The 27577-nt window shown below is 36.6% G+C and overlaps 1 long non-coding RNA gene across 1 annotated transcript in view; it reads right to left on the reverse strand.

Annotated features, from left to right (window-relative positions):
* Positions 1–27577, reverse strand: part of LOC136853259 (uncharacterized) — a 143360-nt gene that overhangs the window by 39296 nt on the left and 76487 nt on the right. The gene's annotated exons all lie outside the window — the stretch shown is intronic.

A 27577-nucleotide genomic window follows, 5' to 3' on the forward strand; every position in this document is an offset into this window, starting at 1 on the left:
TAAGTGCCCTGCCCACTTCTGGGGAAGTACAGATACAACATAGCTGAAGAGCTCAGTTTGTTTCTGCCGTTCAATGACCATACATCAGTTGTTCAGCAGCTTTGTTTTTAAGTTTAGAAGTTTTCAACGGATGGTTTTGGTTGTATTCGAAGGATTTGGTGAAGTATTCTTTAATTTGGTAGCCTCTGCTATATTTTCATATCTTAGATAAGCTTAGCTTAGCTTAGCTTAGCTCAGCTTTTGTGATTTTTTTACTTAGTATGTCAGACTCAAGTGTGACAAGTAACTGGTATTGCAGTAAGGGCTGCAATACTAGGTTAACCTCCCCTAAATATGACATGTATTCAGTGTGTTATCATTGCCGAGGACAAGTGTGTTCCCCTGACTTGACATGGGAAGAATGTAGGGACTGGGACAAAATAAAATGGAGAATTTTGACCAGCCATTTAGATAAGTTAGAGAAGGCTAGGCATAGAAAGGCAGCTGCTAGAGCCAAAGCTAGAGCTTCAGTGTCCTCTACTCCGAAACCAGTCCTTTCGGTACCTGTGAGTCCTTGCTCACCTATTCCTACTTCTCTCGCTCTAGCAACGACTCCATTACCTGGCTCCCTTCCCTCTGAACCTGGTGCCATTGCGAGTGTCGAAGCTTGTATAATATAAAAAATTTGATGTATAAATATAAAAAATTTGATGCATAATATAAAAAATTTGATGCATTAGTGAATACTGTTGCTCAAATAGGAGCCTCTGTTAGAGTCCTTGTAGATAAGGCAAGTGGTGATCCCAGTGCAAGTGCTAGTGCTAGTTTTGTGTCAGTGGAGGGGGTGGCCATTCGTCCCACTGATGCTCCTAGATGGAGGTCCCTGCCAAACTCCCTTGCACCTGGGAGGAGGCAAACCGTAAGTTCAAGGGAGGTCGGTGGGGTTTGCCCACGAGTAGTTGCTCCTTCAACTGCACCTGTTGCTACTTCCCAGGTTTCGGTAGCCAAACGCTGGAAAGGTGTACCAGTGGATGACACCTTATCCTCCAGTGGTTCTGAGTCCAAGCCCAAAGGACACAGTTGGTGGTTTCAAGATTCTTCCAGGCCTTTGAAGAGGTACGTCTTGGATGAACAGCCATCGATTCCTCATAAGCGCCAAAAGGACCAAGATTCCTTATGCAGCCACTGGGACAATAGAGAGCTCCTGCTGGATACTGAGCTCCCAGTGGCTCGTAAACGCCCATTGGTTCCCAAGTGCCAATTGGCTCATAAGTGTACAACGAGATCATCTTCTCCCATGGGATCAGAGCTCCCAGTGGCTCATAAGCATGTATTGGAATCAGTATGCACAGTGACTCCTTACATCCCATTGGCTTCCAGCTCTCGTCCAGTGTTGGATTGCGTGTTTGAGGGTTCTTCTGACTCAGACTTCCCTATTTCAGTGGGTCAACCTGTTTTGGCACCTTCTGTTAAACAAGCTTTGAAGACTGTATCCTCTTCTCCTATCACAGAGCGCTTAAAGGCGATCCTAGTACAGGCAGTCCCCGGTTATCAGCGGGGTTTCTGTGCTGACGGCATGACAATAACTGAAAATCGGAGATTTTCGGCACTTTTTTTTTGGTGATTTTTGGCGCTTATCGGGGCCAAGAAGCGCTGTAAATCACTGATTTTTGGTTATTCACACCTCTGTTAGGTAAGTATTGGTGCCAATACCCAATTATCAGGACCGATAAGTGGAAATCAGGATTTTCAATGCCGAAAATTGCTAATTTTCTTTGCTAGACAAGTGCTGTAAAACTGGATCGCCAATAACCGAGCCTGCCGATAACTGGGACTGCCTGTACCGGCTCCTCAAGATCCTTCATTGCTCCCCATCTATCAGTGATTGGACAATATCTTGGAGCTTCTGAAGAAACCTTCCTCTCCTCCCCAGAAACCAGAGAAACCACAACAGGACTTGGCACTGTCTGCTATTTCATCAGCAGAAGAGAAACCTGAACAAGAACAGCCTTCGTCTTCATTCGCATCCCTGTTAAATTACTTTCTGTTCTGCTTTCCATCATACTTTTCCACCACGGGGCCTTCTTCTCCTGGATCTTCATTCATGTTACAGCAAGCAGCAGGCTCTGCTAAACTCCCGAAGATGGCTCTCTCGATTTCCTCCAAGAAAGCATCGTTGGTTATTGACTCCTGGTTGTCTGAGAAGAGAGAGTTGGGCAAAGCAGTGCTTTGTTCTCCTCTGTGCCTGTCGAAGAGGAAGTATGTGTTTTATGCGACCGGGGAAGCACCTTCCTTGGGAGTTTCTACCTCCTCCCAAGGAGACTTCTCTGGTCTCATTGACCCTGCTTGTAGAGTTTCCTCAACTGGGCAGTGGCTGCTTTAATGAAGAAGATTGAGAATTGTTCTTCTCTACAGGACAATTTTGCTGCAGACTGGCTCGGGGTTCTTTCGTGCGCCGATAAGGCAATTTGAGATGGGGCACAAGAATTAGCTGGTCTTTTTTCTGCAGGCATGTTGAAGAAAAGAGATGTGGTGCTCATTCACCACCAATGGAGTGACTCCGTCCCAAAGATCTTCTCTTCTTTTCACCCCGTTGGACAAAAGCAGCCTTTTCCCTTGAGCAACAGTGGAACGAGTAGCTACAGAGCTTCAGAAGAAGGCTACACACGATCTTCTAGCTCAATCGACCAAGCGACCGAAGGATTCGAGCCGTGCCCCTTCTGTCTCGTTTAATCCTAATTCATTCTCTCCCCTTCAGCCATGGCTCTTTCAGGGTAGCAGAGGAAAAGCTCCCTCTCGACCACGCATGAACTCTAGATCCATTTGTCCCGTTGCAAAGAAATCATCCTCTAGACCAGCCTCTAGCAAGTGAGACTCCGGTCCTCCGTCTCCTACATTTTTGAAAGCAGTGGGAAGCCAGATCAGTAGAGCCATGGGTACTTCAACTACTCAAAGAAGGATATTCGATCCCCTTCAAGGAGATGCCTCCTGTGATATCCTTTCCCATCGCCTTAAAGGCCTACTCAGAAGGCTTGGAGAGGTTTCCGGCCCTCTCAAAGGAAGTTGCAGCTCTTCTCCAGAAAAGAGCGATAGAGGAAGTACAAGACTTATTATCGGAGGGGTTTTACAACTGCCTTTTTGTAGTCCCCAAGGCATCGGGGGGTTGGAGACTGGTCTTGGATGTAGGGAAGCACTCTGGACTTCTTCGTTCAAACCACGAAGTTCAAGATGCAGACAAACAACTCAGTTCTCACTGCAATTCATCAAGGAGACTGGATGTTCTCCATAGACATGAAAGATGCTTACTTTCATATCCCAATATGCCGAGATTCCAAGAATTACATGAGATTTGTATTCAAGGGCAGGGTTTTCCAATTTTGGGCTCTGTGCTACGGGTTTCCACAGCCCCTCAAGTTTTCACCAGAGTACAGTAAACCTCCTGTATTCGCGGGGATGTGTTCCGCACCCCCTCGCGAATAGCTAAAATCCGCGAATAATTAAAACCCCTCTAAAAACACTTAGAAGTGCCTATTTTGATAGTTAAAACACAAAAAAACCTCTAAAAATGCTTACACCTGAGTATTTTCATAGTTTTATCACAAAAAGTACATTTAGTCATGAAAATGATATGAAAATACAGTAATTAGTGAATATTTCTCAGTGAAAAATACTGTACCGCGAATGGGTGAATTTTTCGCGAATAATGGGTAGATACAAAACTCCCACTAAAGTAGGGGCATTTCCTGACATTACCGGTCATGTCCCTACGGGTCTAGATGAGCAACAACCAAGAGGCAGTACCTTCCAGCACTTGCTCTCTCCCCAGGTAAGGTTACAAGAAGCATTACCACAATGCTAGCTTTTTATCTATTTCAGATGCATTTTCAAGTGGTACATGTCCGTGCTTCCCACCTCATGTCAATGTGAGATTCAGCTGTGTAATTACTTGGTAAGTTACATATATAAAAATGACATTTTTATAATAAAATAAGATTTTATACATACTTACCAAGTAATTACATGACTGGAGTCCGTCCCTCCCCCCCCCACACATGGACATAGAGCATAAACGAACAGAGCTATTCAGCTATGTTGTACCTGTACTTCCCCAGATGTGGGAGGGGTACTTGTCTGCACCAAAACAATTACTAGCAATAAAAACAGCATTAACAACTATATATGAAAACCAGTTTAACGAAGTAACCATCTTTAGCGATTCACTAAGTTCAATAAATGCAATAAACTCTTATACTCCAAAAAATAAAATTGTAAATGAAATTAGACATACATTACATGAAATGAAAATGCAAAAGATATCTGTTACTCTATGCTGGATACCATCTCACATAGGATTAGAAGGCAATGAAAAAGCTGACACCTATGCAAAAGAGGCTAGAACACTCCCAATATCAGCAGAATTATTACCATTAGAAGATTATACTAGATACAGTAAAGTGGTGATTAAGAAGAAATGGCAAAATAACTGGAGGGAAAGCAATCTTAACAATAAATTAAGAGAAATAAAAGAAACTGTAGACCCGTGGCCATCATCTTATCAGAATTGCCGCAGGTTTTCAGTAATGTTGACACGGCTAAGAATTGGTCACACTAAACTGACACATGGTTACCTGATGAGTAACCCCCATGCCCCTATACCTATGTGCGAAATATGTAATGTACAAATAACAGTAAAGCATATTTTAAAGGTATGTCCAAAATATAGAATGCAAAGAGACATTTTATTTAGAAGATATTCTTTTAAAGATATACTGTCAGAAAATGACAAATTTTCACTTTTTAATATTTTAAAATTCCTTAAATTTAATCATTTATATGATAAAATATAAGATTTATAGAACAATTGATAATATATTCCTAATTAACTTAAAATATAAGATTCATAGAATAATTTAGAAAATATTCCTAATTAACTTAATTAATTCTTAGATTAACATAAGTCACTAGTTATAATTAAATTCTTAGAGAGTTTAAATAGCTTGTTTAATCCTTCGGGCCAGCCCTAGGAGAGTTGATATTAACTCAGTGGTCTGGTTAAACTAACGTTAAAATTGCACCAAAACAAAAGAGCACTACCGCGAATTGCATTTCTAAAGCTGCCGTTAAAGTAGAAACTAATAGATATGTAATTACATGGTAAGTATACATAAAACCTTATTTTATTAGAAAAATGTCATTTCTCCACCAAGTAAGTCATGGTCATTCATTTTTACTTGAAAAGAATTACAACTTCCCTGATCATGGACAAGTGTGACTAATGGCTTCCCAGGGGAATGGGAGAAATATGTCATGTATTTTTATTTTTATTTTTATGTTGACTTTATGAAAGTAATGTAATTTATAAATTTTGGACATTTGTATTTGCAGTTGAGCCCATGAATGGTGATTAGAGAAAACCTTTATTCTTCAGTTACTTTTCAGTTTTAAGAATGTATATTTCAACATGTGACTATATGTGATAGTATACTACAGTATAGCAATAGATGAATTGTGTTCATACTGTATACAGTATTTATTATAAAACATAAAGAGTTTTTTTCTGATCTGTAATTCAGCTGGGTTAATTTCCAACCATCATTCGTAAATCAGAATGGATGTTAGCGGGGCACTCCAAGTATGTTTGTTTTAACATTTATTTATTTATTTATTTAAACTTTTACATCTGCAAACAGTTATTTTTTGCATATTTAATCCATTTCAAGCATAAATTATTGGCTTATGTTGTGAAGTACTGTACCTTTTATATTGATGTAAAATTTTATTTCTTGGAATGACCATTATATTTCTTGGAAATTTTTGCAAATACGAGACATGGATAGTCTGTAACCTTCTTGTGGTTGTGTAAGTGCAACTGAAAGTTTAAGTGGGAGGGTAAAAAATTCTTATATCTCAAATGTCTAGTACTGTAGTCATAACTGTGGATTGATGAACAATTATTTATTGACTTTTATAAAGATACACTCTCATTAAGCCTAAGTGCATCTATAGCGTAGAATACTGTACATGACAATTGAGATTATACAACTTTGCTCTGCCTTCCTTTAGCACTCTCTATATATTATATATATGCAGTGGACTCCCAGTATTCGCGTGGGGATGTGTACTACTACCCCTGTGAATAGCTCAAATCTGCAAATACTTAAAACCCCTCAAAAAATGCTCATAACTGCCTATTTTGATAGTTCAAAACACCAAAAAACCCTCTAAAAATGCTTATACCTGAATATTTTAATAGCTTTATCACAAAAAGTGCATTTCGTCACAAAAATGATATGAAAATACAGTAAGTTGTGACTATTCTCTATGAAAAATACCACGAATAAGAAAATTTTCCGTGAATAATGTGTATATACGTTCCACAGAGCAATCCGCAAATGGGTGAAGCTGCGAATCCAAAACCACGAATAGGCGGGGTCCACTGTATATGGATCATATGGGTCTGTCTTTCTTGTTCCCCTTTCATGATGTATTTGCTTTGCTGTTTTAATATTCATTGTAGGCATTTTTTTAGCACTTGGGAAGTGTATATGTACCAGTTGATGCATTTGGTAATAGAGCACCTAAGGCCTTTAACTTCTTGCCTTTAATTAAAAGGGCTTAGAAAGAAATATGTTGCAGCTTATTCTTTTTCCATTAAATCCTTATGAGCTCTTACCTGTTTTATTTGTTTCTCGTGACTGATGATATTTTAAGTAACTTTTTAAAACTGGGGATGCATAGGGGTGAAATCTTCACCTTGGTATATCTCATTAGCAGGGAGAATGTGGAGAGAATTGTTCTGTCCTCTCATGTCCTGTACAATCCTCCGCCATGACCCTGATGTAATGTGATCAGAATTTTGTTTACATCTTGGCCGTGTGAACTTTTTAATGTTTTAATCTAAATCACCTTAAAATCTTGGCTAATGTGGGTGAGGAAATGACTCTCTGATCCCTAATCCCACTCTGTCTTGTACTTTTCATCTCCCGAATACTTGTTGGGCAGGGGTGGTTTACCCCTCTAACCTTTTAATTCCAGTGATCTCAGAATATCCTGAATTTTTTTAACTGCCAGTGACCACATCTATCCTTGTGTTGTTCTATAAATTTTCACTCTCTTCCCTCCAGGTCCCTCCTAGCTTAATGTTAGCCATCATTGAATCCATACACTTACTTCTGGCTAACTGAATATTGCCAACTGTTTTTGTATCACTCCTCTGGTTTTCCTCCGTCAGTTAGATTTAGATACATACTTGATTACCAGTTTATAAGTGGACAAAGCTTCCTCCCTAAAAGAATGGGTTGCAGACAATAGTAAGAATTTGATACTCGTAGAGTTGCTTTTATGGCAAACTGTCAAAAGCCAAACCTACTTCTGAGCCCTGTTAAACATGAGAGAGTGATTCGCCATTAAATGATACATATTGGGTTATTTTGTGCACACAAAGCATGATCTTGGGTTATTTTGTATACACAAAGCAGGATACAGGATTGGGTTAGAGATACCACTACCCAATTCTGCCTAGCTGAACCAAGTGAGTCTTATGGCTTGTGTGTAGATTAGTTTAGAATGAAATTGCAGCAGGTTCCATCTATGCCAGTTCTCTTACCAGCATTTGTTGTGACAAAAACCCATTACATCCTATTATATCCTAGTGGTTCATACCTTTTCAGTCCACATGTTAGATTTATTTTTCCTGTTCTTTTTGGATCGTTGGTTGCATAAGAACCCAAATTTCGTACTTAGGTGCATAGTGTATTTTTCAGTTGAAACTGTTGTTATTATCATTATTATTATTATTATTATTATTATTATTATTATTATTATTATTATTATTATTATTATTATTATTATTATTCAGCAGATGAATGAAAGAAGAGATCACACTTCATAAAAAAGAAAAAATAAATTAACAAGGTAATAAATAGATTTAAATGTAAGTAATTTATTAAAATGCAAGGAGAATTGTATTAGGGTAGTAATGCATTGTGTCTTCACTTGAACTTTTGAAGTCCCAATTGCACGACATCCTCAGAGAGACTGTTCCACAGTCCATCAGTGTAAGGAATAAAGGACCCATGGAACTGAAGAGTTCAACAGTGAGGCGTATTTATTGCATATTAGTGCTGTAGCTCAGCAAATCTGGTCACTCTCGGCAGGAAAGGGGATCAGGGATCAATTGTGAATGTAAAATATCTCTGTTAAAATACAACTTATGAAAAAATGGCAAACATGAGACCATCTATTGATGGTCCAAGTGATTACTGCTAATATTAGGGAACAGAAACCTACCAAATTTACAAACGAGACCATCCGTCAATGGTCCTCGTGATTACTGCTAATATTAGGGAACAGAAACCTGCCACCATGACCACTCTATCTAAAAGGTATAAATCTCAGGCAGAAGCAGATATACACACAGGAGAACAGTATTCTAGTAAAGGAAGGACAAATGACTAAAACCAGGTTGCATTGTTGTTATCACTGTTATAAATATATGAGGCCTTATGTGTGTTATAAATATATGAGGCCTTATGTACAATACCAAACCATGCAGCATTTTCTAATACTTTCATCAGATGTTCCTCAAAAGTAAGATGTAAGTCAAAAGTTACCCTTAGAACAGTTAAAGCTTCAGACTCATTTGGCAGAGTCCCTTCCACCTGAAGGGGAGGATGGGGTGGAAAATCTGGATGAGATCTGCTAATCAACAGTTTTCATTTTACTGGAGTTCAGCCTCATACCCAACTGACCAACTAACAACACCATTCACTAATCTGCTTCATGTCATGATTGAGACTAAGGAAAGCTTCATTTCTCATATGTGAGGACTTTACTACACCCACAAGTGTTGCATCATCAGCATACTGAACAATCTTGTTTTCCAGGCCAACAACCATATCTTGTATACAGTAAAAATAACAGTGGACCAAGAACACTATCCTGTGGAACTCCAGACACAATAGGTCTTGGTTTGCTAAAGATCCCATCAACAGCAACTGTTGCTGCCTACCTGTAAGAAAATCTTGAACTAAACCTAAAACATATCCTCCCACTCCAAGGTTCTGAAGTTTATAAATACTGTACTAAGTACCTATCCCATCAACAGCAACTTGTTGCTCCCTACCTGTAAGGAAATCTTGAAGTAAACTTAAAAATATCTATCCACTCCAAGATTCTGAAGTTTATAAATAAGTGCCTTGTGATTTACTGAATCGAAAGCAGGACTATAGTCCATTTGAATTACTGTACACTCAAAATTCTTATCAAGGTGGCATATGGCATATCAAATCGAAAAGAGCATCGCGAGTAACTAACTGCTTCAAAGATGCATATTGACTATCAGCAAACAATACTTTAGACTCCACATATTTATATAGTGGCTTTAAAAGGGATTTTGGCTCTCCCATGTTGGGGGCTGAGAATGGAGAGATCTGTTGGGCAAAGCATCTGTGATAGTGGCTACCACTCACCCCTTAGTGCATACTGACACCATTGTGGTGATCGATCCAGGGGTAGTAACCCTGGCATTATGGGTAGCTTTTTTCTCTGGTATATTTAGCAATATTTATACCTAGAAATGTGTGCTATTGGAACCATTTCACTGGGTGACACAGGTCGAGCCCAGAAAGAAAGTTTTTCCTACAACTTAAGAGAGCACAGGGAGAATAGAAATTGGCCTGTAGTTACTGCGCAGTCTGCAGATGTGTCATTCTTTGGAACAGGCACTGTATTGCTAAGCTTTCACTCACCTGTAAAGATACTACTTTAGAATCTACTAGTTTTTGGAGACAACACACTAGAAACATTTTTAAAAAACAATGGGAAGAAACCATCGGGAACTTAACAAAGGGAAGAAACCATCAGGAACTTAACAAAGGAAAAGAAACCATCAGGAACTTCTCCACCCTAACTAACAAGATTATCAAGAATTTGCTTAACATCCCTAGAGCAAAATGCAAATTTTGTGACAATAGGTTCAGGATGTCAAATATCTGGGAGAGGAACACCCTCAGCTGATTGCCTAGCTTCACAAGCTTGATGAAGCAGTTCAGCCTTTTGCTTGGGGGGCCAATAACCATTCAACCATTATCTGTTAGTAGTGGAGGAAAGGAAGATGAGCTTGACCCAAAGGTAGATAATGCCAATTAGGTCCACCACAGATGAGGCTAAGTGATTCCTTCAAGTTTCCTCTATAAGGAATTATTTCTCTCAGCTATATGATAAATTCTATTCATGGATGGCGAGACTCAACAAAAATGGTGTCATTTTCACATGAGCGATTCAGTCTCCATGTGTTGAATTTGGTCTGTTTGTCATGGTAAGTTCGTCTACATCAAACCATGGCTGGTTATTTGTCCTGAATTTGATAACCTTTTTGGGACATACCGTATTAAACTAAAATATCCATCAGCATTTCATTTAACTTCTTGGAATCTGGATCTGATATAGAATCTGAAATATTAAGTGTCTAACATATTTAACAATGCAATCCCAGTTGACTCTAGATTTCAGGAAGACCATTTTTCCAATGGTGGAATTAGGAATATTGTATTCTGATTAACAGATATGTCCATCTCAGTGGTACAGTGATTGGAAATGCATATATACTCACAGACCTTGGACTTCACAATAGCTGGAACGTCTGTGAATATGAGGTCTAATCTACTACATACCAGAAATGTGTGTTGGTTCCACAGTTAGCTGGACAAAATTGGAGGATACCCAGAACCCAAGAGCAGACCGGTCATGTTGATATATGGAATTTGAATTAAGCCACTTACTGTGCTTTGCATGGCAGTCTTCCTCTCCAAGAGAGTCATACATAGAATATTGCTATTTGAATTTAGGTAAACAGCAAATACATATACATTGTAGAACTTACTGAAAATCTTAAAACAAAGAACTTCAAGGCAACCACACTCCAAGTGCTATGATGATTGGGATTAAAAACTCAACCTTTGACTTGTTACTATTGCTTACAAGTGTCTCTGATAAAAAAATCAAATTGTAGTTATGGGAACAACTCTGGAGTTCAAGAAAACCTTAAGCCCAGAATATTTGAGTAAAGTACTCTGCAATTTTTTGTACAGTAATGAGTAGCAGGCTAGGGTTCAGCTCAATGTCGCTCAAAAGAATTAAAATTAACAATATAAAATTTGTTGCAAAACCAATATATAGACTCATAACAACAGCAACGTAATAAAAATCTACAGAACAATAAACAATAAGCATCAGTATTGTGACCAGCACAGTACAGAACCTGGAAACAGGAAATATTTGCTCATGGTTTTTTCCTTCTAATTTCAGGTAAATCTACTCATTCTTGTATCTGAGTGATGTAGTTCTCTCTCTCTCTATCTCTCTCTCTCTCTCATTCAGGAATTGAATTAAATATTTATTCTTATGCTTTTTTCCTGCTGAGTTTGAGTAGAATTCTAAAGATCAAGCCAGTGCAAGTTGCCTTCTAATTGGGGGAAGAAATTTATATATTATTTGGTGTCCTGTTAAAACTTGTATCATGTCTTGCATTTCAATATTAGGTAATATTTGGAGGCTGCTTATCATTTATTTTTGTGGATACATGTGGATTAAGGGTGTCAGGGGACTGTACTTTTTGTGTGCATTTTGTTCATAAATACATTAATTTTATAAATTATCCTTGAAAATTTAATCATCCTTAGAATTTTTTACAATAATCACAGCAGGGAAACATCATTAGCAGATAGTGCATTCTAAGGTTTCAACCATGCCAGAGCAGTCCACAACCAAGACTTGAATTTTGTCAGTGTACTCCCATTCAGATTCAACTTTCAATAATTAAAAGGTTTAATACTATTGGTATTGGCTTTAGGGGTCCTAATGTATTTGTCCCTAAGTCCATCTGCCTTGAAAATCCTTCAAACCCGGTTTCAACATTCATGTGTTTCAGCCAAGTTTGTAGTAGTTAATTATGAATTATATGATCACACTGCACACTTGAAAAGCTGTTCTTACTGAAAGATACTATGTCTCCATTTTACAATCAACTATGAGCATGTACTGTACAAGGTCATAAGTAGGTTTCAGACTGGTTGTGTGGTAGTAATTTTCTTATGCCCCTAGAATCCATCTTGTCAGCATGTACCATACTCCTTCAGCTTTTGGTAATCTGCATCAGGATAAATGTCATTTCAGCTGTTTGTTGCTTTTTTAAATGATATGGTATTTTTACTCCCAGGTAAGTTTCAAACAAAATGATTGATAAAATAAAGCCAAGAACAAGGTCTACCTCCCACCCACCTCCCCTCATGTCTGTCCATCCGTCTAACCACCTGGCCACACTTTTTACTTTTAACTTGTTGGATGATACTTGTGAAACTTTATTTTATCATTAAAATATCATTTTTATAAATTATCTAAAATGATTGGACTTTCTAAGGTTTCAACCATGCTTTTTGAACAGTTACTTCAACTTTCAATAATTAAAAGGTTTAAATTGCAGTCAACATGATCTTTGGTAAACATTTATAAAAATGGTAGTTCAGTTTTGACAAATTTTTTATTGGAAAATCTCAGATTTTTATTATACACAATTACAGAATTATTTTAGCATAACTTTGCACATAGCGTGCAATTATATGATCATGAAATAATGTATTATAACATTGTCCACCTTTGACAGGTATTTGGGGATACTTGTGACTATGATTTTTATTTTTACAAACCTTTGGTAAACATTTATTTGTGAAAATTTTTATTGGTCTCTTTTTTATAATACACAGTTATAAAGGATCAAAATAATGTTTGTTTTGGGGATTTTTATTTTTTCAAACCTTGGTTTGACAATTATGCTTTTGGAAAATCTCAAATCTGGTTTGAAAATGGAATAGTAAGAATGGTGTCTTGTCTGTACATTTGTACACTGTACTGTAATGTGGTGTTTACAAATTTTTTAGCAATTGTCCAGTAGACCTTTTCCTTACCAGATCATAACCTGCTTACCTCTTAACAGGGCATGTTAACTTCATAACTTTATTACCCATAAAGATATGTTATTGAGAGATTTACTAATCTGAGTGGCTTCAGTTTCTGTTATTGTCATAAGACTTTGGTAGTGGAATATGCTGCCTGTTGATTTGCTTTGATGTAAGACATAGTAGAATTTGTGATGGTTGTTAAAGAGAGTAATTTTATTTCTCACATGAATTTTAGCTGGAATTTCAATAGATTTTATTGTTTCCAGAATCATTTATATGGTCGAAAAAATTTTACCAGAAAGTTGCATCACAGAAAAATATGCTGGCAAATAGTGCATCTGTATTGCAAACACAGCTATGTGATGTTTTCTGTGAAAGGTTCATACAATAACCTATAATATGTGAAATAAAATTCATATTTATTGAAATAGGCTATTTCGGTTATATAGTAATTGCTATTTTTATCATAATGCAGGGATCAGATTGATGCTCAAAGCATAGATTTGGTTCTCTTTTTTTATTGTGTTGATAGACGGAAGCTAAACAACGGTATGTTTATGAACTTGAGCAAAATATGTTGCGGACATTCAGTAACTTACATCATTCTTGCCATTGTTTTCCGAGGATTGTGAGAGTGTATGAAGTAATCACTGAAGATTTGGAGAAAAGAAGTTGAGGATTTTCACTAATTGTGTGCTGGAGTATGTGCACTTCCACTTAGTAGCTATTGAGCAATCACTTTTGGAATTCAGGTTCAGACCTTATCAGAAGCAAGAAAGGTAGTTCAGGTTTAATCAAAAGCTTACTTCTATGCAGTGAAGAACTAAAATTAGAACATTGAAGGTTCTGAGGTATGTAATGGGCTTCCAATTAAAATTAGCAGCTAATTAGGTTTATTTTTCTCTTTAGTTTGCCCAGCTATACAAAAATATGCTTATGAAGATGGTTAGTTAGTGTATTCCTACATGCTTCTTGCTTAGCGAGTTATTTTATGATCATGGGACCAAAACTTTTGTATTAAATTTTGCGTAACAAAATAAAAAAAAATATTTATGAATGCATTGCGGTGCATTAATTAGAGAATAGCATTTTCATTGCAAACTAATGACAAGGTTGACCATGAAATTGTAATAAATATAACCAGTCAAATTTTACTCCAGCTCCTCGAAATATCAATTCCTAGTGTATAACATGAGACTACTGTATATTTGTGTGGTGGTGCAATTACACCAGACACCAAAAATATTAATTTCAGTTTTAATGATTGTGGTATAGTACTACAGAAATTATTCCTTACAAATGTTTCAGTGGTATTACAAACCTACTACAGTAGCTATATACTGGAGAAATATTATTTTTTACCCTAAATTCACAAGTCTTGTGTGCTCTTTTTATGTCAACCAAATATAGTATTAACCATGAGCTTGCAGAATTGTAATACACAAGTTGTTTGTAACCTGTTTTTTGAGGAATTGACTTCCTTCAGTCTCCAGAGTTTTATTTGTGATTTTAAATCCAATCATTTTGTTTTTAGTTAAACAGATTATTTTATCATCTTTATATAGTATGGATTTATATGTTGGGCATGAGAATTGTAATGACCATTATATTTTTTATGAAAAGTCAAATGTTTTAAGTGAGATGAGTAACTTTCATATTGTAAGCTGTATTACTAAGGATAATCTTAATAGAAATTACATAAGGATTATGGGTGTTACTGAAGAGGAACTCTAATTGTCGTATAAATTGTAGATTTATTTATATGTATGAAGTTTCTTTGCAAGGATAAGTATGAAGAGATGTAAGAAAAATAAATGGAGAGTGAAGTACAGTAGTTCTGTTTTTGAAAACCTCCATATGGCAAGATGTGTATTTTACAGTGACCTCTCAATTCAAAATTCAATCCTTCCTAATACTGTAGTGAGCATTCTTTTTCTTGATTTTGACAAAAAGTGTGCAAACTTGAGTAAAAGGGGGGTTGGAATCATGGATGATAGCACAGCAATATATTTTAGAATTTGTTGGAGTCATAAGCATATATGTGGGGGCTTTTATGAGTCCCCACTTATGGGTGTGTGTGTGTGTGTGTGTGTGTGTGTGTGTGTGTGTGTGTGTGTGTGTGTGTGTGTGTGTGTGTGTGTGTGTGTGTGTGTGTGTGTGTGTGTGTGTGTGTGTGCAGTGAGGGGGTGCAATTTTCACTGCCTCCATACATGCATTCCTTCTCAAAAGTGTGCAAGGAAGGAAAATTCATGTTATATATTTTTTCTTGTAGGCAACAGAACATATGCTCAGTTATTAAGCCAATTCAGGAGGCCAAGTATAAAATTAAATTCATTGAGAAAGGTCTTTGATAGTCATCGGATGAGATTGGAAAGTTATCATGATTCTTGTAGGAAAGTTAAGAAGATTTATTGTGCATACTGTATCCAAGAAAATGTGTGTGTAGGTTATGTATATGTATGTAAATACCCAGTAAATCGAAATGCCATTTTATACATGGATTTAAACATACTGTACATTTTATTTTGCTTATATGGGGCCTTGAAACTAAACCTCTTCTTAAGTTGAATCCCAGATATTTATTGAGAGTGTGAAAATATATCACCCTAGAACATAGTGTAGGTGTGATTAATTAAAATGAATCTTACCTGTTGTTAAAGGTAGCTTACGTCTTCACGCCATTAGGGGCAACAGGCATTCAGAATAAACAAAAGAATGCTTGGGTGACCTGGTTGGACTCTGTAATCACCTGTTTTTCACCAGGTTGCTTTAGAATGTTTATATTCTTGTCAGAATTCTTCCTTATGGCTTTTTTGTTACACAGTGTGGTCCATGCTGCAGTTTTTTGGTTGTTGTATGTCATCCACAGCAAGCAGGGACAGGAGTGTTAGGTTTTGTAGGAAGAGTCCTGTGTGAACCAGATGTACTGTTCGGTTGGGCATAATAGTCACATGATGCGTGTTACCTGTAGACAGAATGATATGGTTTGTGTTACCAGTAGGGAGAATGAATGAATGAACTTGATATGTGATTTTCCTTGTCATTGTGAGGATTGCAAGGAGTGGTCTGATGAGAAATGAATAGTTTTTTAAATATCAGAAGGTGTGAGAATCCAATAGACTTCAGAAGGAATTAGTCAGATCTGGCCATAAGTCTAATTCATCTATTCATGCTTCTTTTGATGTTGCTCATCCTCCCACTCCTCCCTTGCCCTATAGATCTGATACCTCTCTCACTTCTGCTCCATCTTTTAACGCTCCTCTATGTGGTTCAGGAGAAAAGGGTAGGTAAACTTGAAGAAATTTTTTTATATTCAAGTAGACATTTAACTGTGTAATATGGGTAAAGATTGCAGTTTCTTCTACAATGATTGACCTTTTACTGGCAAGAGACCGTGATATGTTTGATCCTGTAGAGTTACTTAGGGACCTTAGTGATCCACAGGGTAGTGTTCTTGGTCCACTGCTTATTTTTAGTGTATGCAAATGATATTTGTTGGCCTGGAAAACAAGACTGTTCAGTATGCTGATGATGCAACACTTGTGGGTATAGTAAAGTCTCCACTCATGAGAAACGAAGGTGCCTCTTATTCTCAATCATAACATGGACCAGATTAGTAAATGGTATAGTTGGTGGGGTATGAGGCTGAACTCCAGTAAAACGAAAACACTGTTGATTAGCAGATCTCATCAGATTTTCAATGTTATTCTCCTCTTTAGGTGGATGGGACTGTTGAATGAGTCTGAAGCTTTAACTATTCTTGGTGTAACTTTTGACTTATACATCTTACTTTCAAGAAACATCTAATGAAAGAGTTGGCAAATGCCGCATGAAAGTTAGGTATTATACATAAAGCCTCATATATTTATAACAGTGATAAAACCAATGTATCCTGTTTTAGGTCATTTGTCTTTCCTTTACTAGAATACTGTTCTCTGTGGATGTCTGCTTCTGCCAGAGATTTATATTTTTTAGGTAGAGTGGTTCATGGTGGTAGGTTTCTGTTTCCTAATATTAGGAGTTATGACTTGGACCATCAACGGATTGTTTCGTTTGTCAATTTTTCATAAGTTGTATTTTAACAGAGATATTTTACATTCACAATTGATCCCTGATCCCCTTTTCCTGCCGAGAGCAACAGATTTGCTGTACAGAAGCACCAATATGCAGTAAATATGCCTTGCTGTTGAACTTCTCAGTTCCAGAGGTCCCTTATTCCTCACACCATTGGAATGTGGAACAGACTCCTTGAGGATGTCGTGCAGTTGGAACTTCAGAAGTTCAAGCAAAGGTGCAGTGTATTACTACCCTAATACAATTTTCCTTGTATTTTAATAATTTACCTACATTTTATTTTTTATTTTTTCTTGTTTAATATTTCCCATTACCTTCTATTACTTCTTTCTAATGAACGCCATACTCTTTACAAGCTTGAATTTCAAGTCAATGGTCCCTGTGGGCTTGTTCCATATGAATACGGTTCATCTTCTGAATAATAATAATAATAATACTTCTGCAGTTTCTAAGCCTCACGTGAGCACTTCAGGTGTACAGTCAATTACTTTTCTTGTTCTATCTTGTGTGCCATTCATTTCTGATGGTAACTCTCCACCTACTTTATCTTCCCCTTATCACCTCGTGTTCCTCATCTTTTGAAAACTGCCTTTTGTACTGGTGTTCCTTCTTCAGTTGGTTTTTGTGCTATGCCGGCAGCTCCTGCTGTTTTCTCAGCAGGGTTGTCACTTGAGGTTAAGCTTTTGTCTCCTCTGGAATTGTTTTTGAAGTGTGAAGTTTGTGATTTAATTACTGGGGAGACTTCATGTAAGAACCCTCTACCTTCTCTTGTCTAGCCATATAGCTCCCAGCCAATTGTCTCGTCATCTTGTAAGTCACCTGCTCCCTCTCAGCCACCTCCTGCAACATCATTGCTGTCACTCCTAGCTACGTCAGCATCTCAGGCGCTACGGCCTCATCATCTCAGTTGAAGGAGTTGCCGGTATCTGCTGCCTCTGTTGTTCCTTCAGAATTGATGGCTTTCAACCCCAGCTAGGATGATTCTCCATCAGCTCTCAGTGGTTGATAGATTGTGCTGCTTTGCTTTATCCTCACCTTTTTACAGAGGATGAACTTGTTGATCAGCACTCTCTTTTCTCTGCTCCTACCTCGGCCCCAGTTGAGGCAAATAAGAAGTTAGTTATCTGATTCAGGTGAAGCACGTTTTAAGGCAATCTCAAAAGTTGTATCCCATAAAGGATGTTCTTGGAATGTAAGTGCTTAGGTTTTTAGTTTTATGAAGCCTTTCAGAGCTTCTTATTATGACATGGGTAGGAAGCTTGATCTTTGCCCTTCTTCCATTCAGGACCCTCAAAACTTTTAAGGTACTTTGGCCTAATAGTACTGAGGTGGAAGTGCTCATGAAATCGATACATGGTTCCATCAAAGTGCTTTCTTTAGTGAATTCTCATTTAGCACAATCGCTCATTTACTGTGCCAGGTGAAGCAGCAAGTGAGTCCTGAAGGGTCATTTCTTCTTGATGGAGCGTTAGAGCAGTTGCCTTGCCTTGATAGAGCTATTTCCAACACTTTGGGAGAGTAGTCCTTTGCTTTTACCAACTTGGTTTTGGGAGGAAATGTGAACTGTCAAGTCCATATCAGTCTTATAAAGCACCTTAACGAAAAGAAGACCTGCACATATACATGGGTTTCCTCAGGTCCCCTGTAGCAAATTGTCTAACTCTTTGCATCTGTTGGCCATTTAACAGCTTACAGTTTTGTATACGACGCTCCTCTACTTACGAACTACGTAGTTACGTTCCAAACGGTTGTTCGCATCTTGATTTGCTCATAAGTACAATTTAATGTACGCAAAGTCAATACTTACAGTACTACAGTATATGTTTTTTCATCCTAAAACACAATACAGTCGACCCCCGGTATTCATGGGGATGCGTACCACTAACCTCTGCAAAAAGCTCAAATCCAAGAATACTTAGAACCCCTCTAAAAATACTTATAACTGCCTATTTTGATAGTTCAAAACACCAAAAAACCCACTGAAAATGCTAATACACTGTACCTGGATATTTTAATAGTTTTATCATAAAAAGTGCATTTAGTTGTGAAAACGATATGATAATACAGTAATCTGTGAATGTTTCCCTATGAAAAATACTGCAAATAGGCGAATTCTCCGCGAATAATTTGTACATATGTTCCACAGAGAAATCCACAAATAGGAGAAGCCGCGAATCCAGAACCACTAGTAGGCGGGGTTCCACTGTACTAGTATTTTATAGAGTACTTTATTAATATGAATGATAAATAAAACCTAAATAAATTGTGATGTTAGTAGTACAATGTATAAGTTACTCTTTTTTTCATTGGATATTTCCTTTTTTAAACTAACTTATGTGGTGTAATGTTTTCAGCTTTACACAGCAGAGCCATATGTTTGTGTAAATTTGATATTTTTTGCCTGTCTTACTGCAAGAATGTATTGCTGTTTACATATTTTTAAGAGATCTTGTTTGCGCAGAATTTGTACCTTTCGTTCTAGCTGGGTTTTTGCTAGTGGTATTGTTTTATAGAATCTATTATTATTTATATTTTCTGTCTTGTATTTTTGTTAGTGGCTTTATGCCTAAATTTAATTAACTGTTTCTTATGCCACAATGCAGGGTTAGGTTTGCTAAGTAAGCTGTGTTGTACCAGTATGTCAAGTTTTGATAGAGATACTCATCATTTATGTAACATTTACTGGGGACTTGTTCATACCCCTGAAGTGACTAGCTGTATGTGCTAGGATTGGTTGCCCATGCACTGGAATTATCATCTTAACAGAAGGAGGCATGAAAACATTAAAGGAGTTTTACAGGCAACAATAGTGATTTCCCTAGTATCAGGGTCCTCTTTAGTATCCAGCCTCATTATGGGTGTCTCCTCATATAATGGAAGTGCTAACAGTGGTTTGCCTGTCTGCCCTTGGCATTGCTCAAGTTGATCCATCATTGTCATCCTTGGAAGATGACTTCCATTTTCAGATGAAGGACTTTTCTGCTGTATGAACTTGATTGAAGTTGGTGAGAATCTACACCACTTGCTAGCTATGATGCACCTCATTGCTTGAGTCCATCCTATGCCAATGAGCAGTACCTTCTTGCTCTGCCTTGTCACAAGTGCTTGCATTTTCCTTTTTACCTTGCAGACAAAGGTTCATAGCAAATCAGCAAATAATCAGAATTCTTTTGGCTCTTTGCAAATTGACCATACCTCCTTCATTGTCTCTCTTGTGTTCCTTACGACTCATCTGCACCAGCCCAGATATGTAGCAGAGGCATTGCCATTACCTCCTCCTAGGTATCTGCTTTTGGATTAGTGCTTACTCCTTGCAGCATCCAGCCTGGCTGTGCACCTGTCTCAAGTCGCACTGCTGCTGCTAGCCGCTCATCTTTCAGGACTCCTGTACAGCCTCACTCCTGTCTCCAGCAGTACACCTGCCAATCCCTCAGGAAGTCTCCCTGCTGCCACATACCAGCCTCTGGCTGAACCTCTCATCTTTGTTCACACCCCTCCTGGTAAGAGTAGGAGGGACTCAATCTCATTTACACACCCAGGAGCCTTCAAGTGAAACTAACCCGGCATTCACTGTTATGGAAGTTCCATCAAAAGCTGGAAGTGCTCAGTCTTCATGATAGGAGATTATCAAGCAGTGATTCCTCGAGTTAAGATTTTTATCAAGAGTAATCAAGGTCATTGTTAGACCATGCGAGAGCTCCATTTTCGGCCTCTACCAACTTTCTCTTTTATATGAAGACAGCAAAAATGTCAATACAGAATCAGTAATCAGTATTTATAAATCCACATTGTCCCAAATATTCAAGCCTTAAGGGACCAACATCAGTGCTTAATAAAATTTAAGAAGACTTTACCAATGCCTCACAAAGGTAGTGCCTCTAAGATCTACTCAGCTACAGAAAATCCTTTTGGGGCCTTGGGACCCATATGTAAACATGCCAGGAGTAGCAGATTTTTTAAAAATGAATGTGCATATCCCATCAACTGGAAAATTTACTTTATATTAGCATCATTTTCATCTCAAGAGTAGAGGAGGTTAGGAACAGCTTAATATATACCATATTATAAAGATAGGCTTAAGCAATCACTCCAGCTTTTCGGTCAACCCAACAAAATCCTGGTAGTAATAAACCGTGGATCAAACAAATCTGTTGTATGAATCGAACCCAAACGTTTTCCTCAAACTCACAGTGCCTTTTCTTTGGTATGGTTGGCCATTTTAAATGAAAGATGAAAGATAAGGGAAGATAGCACTTAGGCAATCTCTTCTCTATATGACAGTATTTTAACCTCTGAGTACACACAACAACACCTACCTTCACCTACAAATTTTCATAAAATCGAACACTTGTACTAAATAGTAATATGTATAGAGCATAACGGCCCATATATACAGCAGTGGCCTAAATGAGAAATTCCATTTTTGATGATCACAATTGTCGCCCTTATCACCCAGCAGCCAAAAAAATTTGTGTAAAACACAGACCATTAAATGATAAAGAACCGTATTGTGCAGAATCTATATAAAAAAGTAAGACAACACCATAAGAGGTCTAGACACTTCAAATATGGAAGGCATGGAACAGCTATCATAAGTAGGGGGACTTCAGAACTTGGTACAGTATCTCAACAATAGAGACAGACACACCTAAAGTATTATGCAACTAATACACACCTAAAGTAGGCCTATTATGCAACTAATACACTGCAGCATAAAAGAAATTATTCTAAGGAGAATTTAGTATTGTAAATATTCTTTCAAGCACAGTATAGCCAGCACATCATAAATATGGCAGATATTCTATAATGTACATGGGCACTACACTAATTCCCAAAAACAAAACTGTTAGGTTACTAATTCAAGAAAAACATGGAACATTATTGCTTTTAAAACCTCAAGTAACATCACAGACAGATTGTAGGAATAAAACTAGAAATTAAAAACAAGAAGGTTCGTATTATTTGACTCCAAACCATTGTAAAAACAATGTTTTAATGTGGTTGGTTCCAGCCATTATTTTCATTAGCATTTACTAAACCATAAAATGCAATAGAGATAGTGGACCCCACCCTCTTATCTTACAATATGATGGGCCAGTGGGAATCATTATTTTTGGGTGGGAGGAAAGCACAAAATGAATGAAATACAAGGGCCTTAATGCCATTGATAGTTCTCATTCATATTGTGGTAAGATTATGGAATGTTTTCAAACTATTACTAAGCACTAGCGTAAGGACCTGGTACCTTAGGTTAGGTTAAGCCAGGACCCAGCTTCCTAAAGAAACTAACGCTAGTAACATTCAAAGTACACATTAAACCACAGAAAAATTTTATTTTGATGTCCAAATTGCCATGATGGTTTAAAGAGAGGTTTTACCAGAATTTTACAATATAAGGGCTGTAGTGACTTTCATGCAACATTTCATCTTATGGCATTCACATTGTTTAAGAAAGATAAACAAACCTATATTTGCTGACATTTTGGTAAAAGGCTGTTGTCCCCTTGGCCAAAGAATGTATTCCCTAATTTCCCTTAAGTATCAAAAGGGTCTAATTATTCCCATGGTAAAACTGGATAATTACCCAAGTAATGCCTGTCATTAAAGAACCATTTATTTAATTAACGTCGCGGTAAAGTAACAGATTAATGGGTGAAAGTTACGGAGCAAATAACAAGGGATAGGTCTAAGGTCTTCCCATTATGTAACGTAGAATGAACATGACCCATCGCTGGCAATATGTTCTTTTGTTTGAACTGAAGACTTACTTTGATCAGTTACGTTGGTGTAACCTAATTTCCCAAAAGCATCCTCTACTAATGGAAGACTAAGGCGTTATGTAATGATTTCAATGGTCATATGCTTCTTTTGTATAGAAAAAAGTCCGGTTATACATGTATGACTATAACGTACATGTTTCAGAATGGTGTTTTTGATACACACACACATATATGATGCTAACACATCTGCCATCTGTGTAGTTTAATCAGTTTGTAGTTCATTCCTCCCAATTTGGCACTGAAACTCCAATAGTAAAACTTATAAAGGAAAAGCGTTGTTTGCCACGTCTGATGTTAACAGATGTGTAGGCTAAAGATAATAGTCTACTTCATAGGGGTACAGTTTTTTTTTTATTGAGAGCATAATTCGTACCTGCCCTCAGAATTCAAGAAAATGTCTAAAATAGTGTGTATCTTACTCCATAAAATTGATTTGTTAATTATCATCATTTTTTTGGAGACCAGAATCACTATCTAGTTCCCATTCAAGAATATTTGTTTCTTCCAAGTGATGTTGGGGACTAGGGTTTATGATTGTACAAATGATGGTGGAGCAATATCTGATATAAAAAGTGTGCATATCTGTCAATCATTATTAGGTAGTAGCCATGGGTGAGATTAACAAGAAGCCGCGGTACAGGACCCCTTCAGATGTAGAGTGAAGCCCTGTAGGGGGTCTAGGAAAGAATTTTTTTATTTCGGACAAAAATATAACATCTAACATTGAAAATTTTAGTCAAACTTATTAAAGGATTTCATATTATTTGCACCATGTTTGCAGCAGTAATAGAAACATTTAATACTATGAGAAACGTTTTTTCTTTCTTCCAGTAAGCATTTCACGTGTTCCAAACAGATTAGCGGGCACGCGATACATATCCGAGAGATACTTGCTCAGTGCGACGACACGCGAGCAAATGTCGCCCTGATTGTCGAGGAGCCAGTGAATAAAACGAAAATACAGTCGCTCAGTATAGTTACTAGCTTACTATTCGCAATGATTTTCCAACCCTTTTGTTGATATTCAGTTGCAAGAACCTGGGTTTACATTTACTAACCCCCAGTGGTCAGTATATCATAAAATATTTGTTAACCTTAATGAAAATATAAAAATAGGCAGTGTAATTTTTGACGGCGAGGTGCGAGTCTCACGCCAAATGTGTTGTGTATATGGATATGATTCCCCGAGGACAAAAGTTTTATTAATGCATATTTGTATAAAAACATTTAATTGTGAGGTTCCTCTGCACCTATATTTTGCCCATTTGTCATGCTCTATGCTGAAGCACGATGACAAAGGCCGATAATTGAAATGCCATATGAACAACGCATATAATGTTATATTTAACCGAGTTTTATGACAGTTTTAGTGCATTTGCTTTTATGTAAATTGTGCAACAAATTTATTGCCTAACACTAAAAATATATTATTTAACCAAAGTTTATGTGCATGAACATGATTTAATATCAAAACCTTTCAGAATTATATTAATTTGGGGAGAGTAACAATTTGATACATTTGTCTTACCGTACATGATTGTTAAATTTCAAAATCTTCGCGGACACCAATGGGATAAGAGTAAAAATTAAACGTCAGTAAATTTAAGATATTCCATGACAAAAAAAAAAAAAAAAAAAAACCGTCTAATATCTATGTCTTAACAAACTGGGACTTATTTTGAAAAATTACTGTTATCCCTAGGGACCTGCCGGAAAACCAGAAAGCTGTACCCATTACCACAAAGATATGTCAAAATTAATGAAATTTATGAACATCATAACAGGAATAACTACTATTAGAAATGTGGAAGTCTTATTTAGAAAAGAATGTCATATCAAAGTTGGTGCAAAATCAAATAAAATCAAGAAGTAAAACCTGATTTCGTGACATCTTTGACAAAGACAGGGTAAAATAAAATGCCACATCTACTGTAAGTTGTCGAAGTGCATAATTGTGATTTAATCAATTTAAAGTGTTGGAAATGAAACGCTGTGTCGCAGTGAACTTGCAGTGTGATTCAGCCACATACGTAATTATATCGGATGTTAGATGCCAGCGCTTATCAAAGTGATCTTTGACATTTATCTTTTGAGAAAATATAAATGGTGGTTATGGCAATTGTAAAATAGATGTTGACCGATTTAATGGTAACAAAGCCTTTACAATACCACGAATAGAATAAGCATAGTGGATACTCTGATGAATTTTTTTTTTATTTTGTAAAATCCTCAACATTCCAACCAGCGTTATAATGCTACCTTACACTATAAGTTTTATGGACCAATATTCGGAAATTATCCAAAATACTGATTGTCTAATTAGGATACACGACTGACGTGCCAGATATTGAGTCCATCTTACTGAAATCAATAATATTGACAGCTTGGGGTCCGCTTTAGTTAAATTCTTGAATAGTTGCCCATGTTTTTCATATACAATACAGGCTTCAGGTACGTCGTCGTCGGTTGCTGTAATGTTATTAAACCGAATTAGCCATCATTAGCATACATATCTAATGTCTTCTGAATGTTTGTCCCTATTAAGAAACTTAAAAATCAGTTCATTGCAGTAGATATGGCAGTAAACAATAATGCTATTCCTACTTGTCTTCGTATGGGGGTAATGCCGTCAGTGCACCTCATGCGGTGCACTGTAGGCATTACTTAAGGTTCTTTGCAGCTTCCCTTCGACCCCTAGCTGCAACCCCTTTCATTCCTTTTACTGTACCTCCGTTCATATTTTCTTTTGCCATCTTACTTTCCACCCTCTCCTAACAACTGATTCATAGTGCAGCTGCGAGGTTGTCCTCCTGTAACACCCTTCAGACCTTTTAACTGTTAATTTCATTTCAGCGCTGAATGACCTCATAGGTCCCAGCGCTTGGCCTTTGGCCTAAATCCTATATTCTATTATAATCCTACTTATTTTAGAATTTCTTGATCTATGAACGTTTGATGAATGTACAGCAGAGGATACAATGCAATTCTAACATGGAAGTACTTAATGAGGGCCTGTCCTAATTCGACCAGCGGCTTATCATTTTGTCTAGTAATCTGTTTAGAAAAAATGGTAAAATCCTTGAACATTTCCTAATGATTTAGTAATCAAGTTTCTAAGAAGTTTCATCCTTTTAATAAGTATATAATATATATATATATATATATATATATATATATATATATATATACTTATTAAATATATACATATATAAATATATATATATATATATATATATATATGTATATATTTATATATACTTATTAAATATATACATATATAAATGTATATATATGTATATATTTACATATAATATACACCCCATACAAAAAATGGGAAAAAGCACGTTAAAAGAAGACGATACATATATATATATATATATATATATATATATATATATATATATATATATATATATATATATATATATATATATATATATTTACACATTTACACATGTGCGTGTGTGTCATGCCTGATTTGATAAGCCAATAAAGGATCTTATGGATAGAGAGATAAGGTGAGTTACAGTTAAGAAATTCAACGCACAGACGATTTTCCATCGATTCATTGCATAATTTCCTGCGTTAAAAGTTCCTGGTGGATTGCGCCTCTCGTATAACGTAAGAAAACGAAATGTCAACAGTGGGCACCTCTCTTGTGTGTGTATCAAATAGACATAAGAGATCAAAAGATTTTTAGATAGATAGGCAGAATATTTGGAAAGCTATTTTGGAGGGATGAAGGCAAAGAGCTGGAAAATTCGGGAGAGTTTACTATGTTTATTGCATGAGTTCATTTGGAAAGTGATATTCGCATGTAATATTATATGTATATTTTTTATGTAGAAGTATTGCCCTTCCGGTACTTTATTTAAACATATATAAATTTTATAACGTTATCACTAAACACATATGTATATTTTACAGAAGAAGACAGCAGATAAACATCACTAACAAATTATGAAGTATCACATTATCCATTATTTTTACGATTACATAAAATTGTTGCGTAAAAACGTAATAACCCATTAACTCAGTCATGGGAATATTTTAGGAAGCCAGAAAATTCATCACATACGGAACTTATAAGAGTTAGTAAACCAAAGCTAACAGTAGATTAGACCCTTCAACTGTTTACTTTTATAAAGCGAGGCAGTTTCCCAGATAACCTTTTTTTTAAGGCCATAGCTTGAGGTAGATTTTTTCCAGTGCAAATATTAGTTAATGAGAGAGTTAGTAATCAGAATTTACAAGTGAACGGAGAAAATTCCATGACTTGTCATTGATGACGCAATCCTAAATTGTCCTAGTATTTATGCAAAATCACTTTAAAAATGCTTGATGTTTATCCATGTAATTTTCATAAATTTTCTTACTTAAAGATAAATAAATACTTTTATACATCACATGCAAAGAGGGACCACCTATTCAAATGATAAGTTCTTCAGAGAGAGTGAAATAAAACATAGTACCCTTTTCACGGTGATCGGTTTTGAGAACGATACAAATGAGAATTGATAATTGTGCCTGACCATAAACCGTATAATTTCAATTGGCTAAATGCTAATTTCCTCACCCATCCGTTTAAATAATTCAAGAATTATGCGAGGTTGAAAGTTCAGATTAAAAAATTCTGTTGCAAGAAAAAAATGATAGGCTCTCTCTCTCTCTCTCTCTCTCTCTCTCTCTCTCTAATTCTCTCTCAAATAAAAAATAACAAATAAAAATCAACATTATCTGCCTGATGGTTGATTGAAAAAAGCCCTTGCCACATATGTATGTGTATGT

Source organism: Macrobrachium rosenbergii, chromosome 27 (assembly GCF_040412425.1).
Source record: "Macrobrachium rosenbergii isolate ZJJX-2024 chromosome 27, ASM4041242v1, whole genome shotgun sequence".
NCBI classification, from domain to species: Eukaryota; Metazoa; Arthropoda; class Malacostraca; order Decapoda; family Palaemonidae; genus Macrobrachium; species Macrobrachium rosenbergii.